The following is a 3713-nucleotide window of genomic DNA, read 5'->3' on the forward strand; positions in this document are numbered from 1 at the left end:
TAGGGGTTGTGTGGGAAAGCAGGCGCAGCTACTCTATCAGAGTTTCTGACTCTCTCTGGTTTCCTCTTAGTCCATTACCTTCGGTGTCTAGCAATTCAATGCATATGGCTCTACGTATTCATAAGAAGGGCATCAGATTGTGGGTAGATGTGTGGCAATCTCCCTCCCATAGGTGGATGAGCAATGATGAACTGATGATAAGATTCTCGCTTCTTCCTTGGGAAGTTTAGATGGTGCGGGATTGTATCAACATCTTTCCTGAGAGTGAGGCATGGCAGCTATCAGTCTCTGAGCCCTTATCCCTCAAAGCTCTATGCTGGAGAGGAGACACAGCTTTCGAGCACCCCCCTCGTGTGCACTCATCAGTGCCGTCGTCCCGTGTGCATGTGGTTCTCAACAAGAGATGGTTAGTCCTATATGACAGACGCCAATGGAATTTCAAATTCTCCATAATTTGGTCTAAAGAGATTCAGCCTAAGAAATCTGTTTTGTTGTGGTTGATTATGCATAAAGCCATATGGACAGGCGACAAGTGCAGGAAATGTGGGTTAGCAGATGGGGTATGCGTTAGATGCAAACTTAGTATTGAAGATATTGGTCATTTGTTCAGAAACTGTCAGAGATCTGTTGACATCTTGTCATCGGTTTGGTTTGTTTTGGGTTGCCTGCCCTCTGTAAAACAACTACTTCTAGGGGATACTATTGGGGTGCTCTCATGGTGTTGGGCCAGAGTCAGAGCTGAATTCCTTTGGTTGATTTGGAAAGATAGATGTGCGACTGCATTTGAGGATGCTTATCAGATTCCAAATCTGAAAAGTCTTTTTGCTGATTTTCATGTGCAGATTTATGACTTCCACATGGCGCAGACGAGACTGTACACCACGCAAGCTGGAATACTTCGAGAACCTCCAATTCAACCAAGTAATCTGGCTCTCTACACCCAGCAACAACAGCAGTATGTGTTCCAAAGGAAGGCGGCTGAGGCCAACCATTTTGTGGCTTTACTACAAAGAATTGAAGCTGTACGCTAATGAATTTTGAGATATGTATTTGCTAGTCTTGTGATCCTTGGCTCCCAATGCTGTATCCCAGCTAGATATTGTAATTTTTATCTCTCTTAATTAATTCTTGCGCTTGTTGGTTTTTTTTTTAAAAAAGAATTTGTTATTCAATATCAAATTGAGGGCAGAGATGGCCAAGGCGGTCTTGGACTTGTGCGGGTTGAGCTGGAAGTGTACGAGGCCACGAGGGAAGACGAAGAGGTCACCGGCATAGATGGTCTGGTAGAAGAGGGTGTTGTTTGGCGCAGTGGAGACGAAGCCCACAAGCAACGTGCCCTCGGCCAGGTAGAGCACCTCGGTGGCACGCGGGTGTACATGCGGGGGGTTGAGGCCCTTGGGCTTATAGTCGATGCGCGCGACAGAGAGGCCCTGGGTGTTCAGCGCCCCGAAGGAGGCCGCGCTGGCAAGGTTGACGGCCACACTCAGCTCACTAGTGAAGTTAGCCGCCTGGCATAGCTGCGGCGAGGCGAAGTCGGAGGACTGCACGTTGGCGGCGGGCTTGCAGGCCAGCCCGTTGAAGGTAAGCATGCCCAACTGCTGTTGCTGCTCCGCGGAGTTGAGGGCAACGCAGAAGTCCTGCAGGGGGTCCTCATCTGCGGCGCTCACCCAACTGGGATGAGGGCCGGCCTGCAGGAGTAGGACAACTAGAACTGCCGTGCTCATCAGCACAGGAAAGGCGGGTGCCATTTAGTTCGTTTTTTTTGAAATGTTTGGATTAATTGATGATAGCGGAAATGCAGAATTAACGAACGTAGACACTAGTGCTCGACATAGATCCTACGAGATGTTATATAGCGCCTCGTCGTAGGTGACCTATTCCTCCTCTCTCGTTACTGCACGCAGGTGCAGGCCCAGCTGCGGGCAAGCCGGCCTCTCACAGCCACGTCCCGTGCGAGGTTGACTTGTCCACAATTTTTAAATGTTAAAATCCACGTTTTAATCTTGTCCCCAAATGCTTCTCTCACCTTGCATATTGATTAATTGTAGTAAAAAACATGCGAGGAATCTTCCAATGATTCCACTGTCTTGATTCTTTGTGAACCTCTTGGGTGTTGTTATTTTTGGAGAATTATCAAATATGCCTTGTTTAGCAAGTTAACTGCTCTCTCTCTCTCTAAAGAATAAACCCTATCACTCTCTAATGCAACAACAAGGACATCACACGCTCATTGTATTCATCTCTAATACAAGTGAGAGGCCCAAGCAAATCTCTCTCTCTCTCTCTCTCTCTCACTCTCACGAAAAAACCCTATCACTCTCTAATGCAACGTAGCTATAAAGAGCTACCAATTTCCACACAAATAAGTATTCCGCATCACTAAGACTCAAAACATGCCAACAAAGTGGCCGATAAGTTGTCCACATCACTAATACTCGTCTAAATGTAAAGTCCAATAAACATGGTCCCTACTATCCTACCAACTACACTCTTATTCTAGCCACTTTCCTTTCATATTTGGCTCCACATAAACGAACCATACTCCAAAAAAAGAAATATGCTCCCCCTCCATCACCAGATTCCACTACAACAAATGAAGAGTAGAGCCGCATATGAAGAGCCGACAAAATTTCAAAGGATCTATAAATGGAAAAAAACATTCATGCAACTATTAGCGTGCCTATGTATGCGACTACGAGCACGCGACTACGACCATGTAAATAACTCCATTTACAGTAGTGCATATAGCCACGAGGTTGATGGACGTGCCAAATGCAAAGGCATGCTGGCATGCCAAACACCTCACTAGAAGCAACATTCCCACGAAAGATGAAATGAAATGAAATTGTTGACGTGGAAGCATGCCGAACAGCGTCCATTCCACTACAAGGGCTAAATTTTTGGACCACTTACTTGATGCACTACAACATAAAGTAAGCATAGAGGCGCTGCATAGGCGCGCAAGTTACGGGGGCGTCTATACTCGCGTCTATAAGTGCATCTATAAGCGCGTCTAGTTCCTTTGAAATTAGACGCTCTTATAGACGCGTAAGTTACGGCTGCGTCTATATTAGCGTCTATAAACGTGTCTATATTGTGGACCTTGCAAAGAAAAACACAATCTTCAATCCCCAAAAATATCGTTTGCTGAACTATATGCACAAGATTTTGATAATATGCATGTTTTGTTTTTGTTGCATTTATATACAAATGAATCTTTAGAAAGCATATTTCAAGGAAAAATATGCTAAGGAAAGAGAAAAGAAATAGGTATAAATCGAGTAATGTGGTGAAGGGGATAAATACATGCAAAGGCTTAGGTATATCAAGTAATGCCATGAAAAACAATCCAAAGGACAATGATTCAATTCCCACATATTTTCATCAAAGTGAAGCTTGTTAAAAAATTCTTGAACCCCCGTGAAAAATAGTCCAAAGGTGAATGATTAAGTAATGCCACGAAAAGCAACATATCACAATAAATCTATACATGTAATCTCAAAAAGGCATGAATCTATACATGTAATCTCAATCAATCAATCACCAATAACAAACAGCCAAAAGGAAGACCATAGCCATAACAAAAGTACAATGAAAGAACTAGACTTCAACCTCATCCTCAATGAGGTCAACCCTTGCTAAAGTATCTATCTTAATGTCCATGCCTATATCCAAATCTACAAATAGATCCATCCCACTACTAGAATCATCAC

The 3713-nt window shown here is 44.0% G+C and overlaps 1 pseudogene; it reads right to left on the reverse strand.

The window, feature by feature from the left end:
* Nucleotides 1–1121: 1121 nt before the first annotated feature.
* On the reverse strand, nt 1122–1748 carry LOC147606118 (putative germin-like protein 3-2 pseudogene; annotated as a pseudogene).
* Between the last annotated feature and the right edge of the window lie 1965 nt (nt 1749–3713).

Source organism: Cibotium barometz, chromosome 58, assembly GCF_041138505.1.
Source record: "Cibotium barometz isolate CiBa-2024 chromosome 58, ASM4113850v1, whole genome shotgun sequence".
In the NCBI taxonomy this organism is placed as follows: domain Eukaryota; kingdom Viridiplantae; phylum Streptophyta; class Polypodiopsida; order Cyatheales; family Cibotiaceae; genus Cibotium; species Cibotium barometz.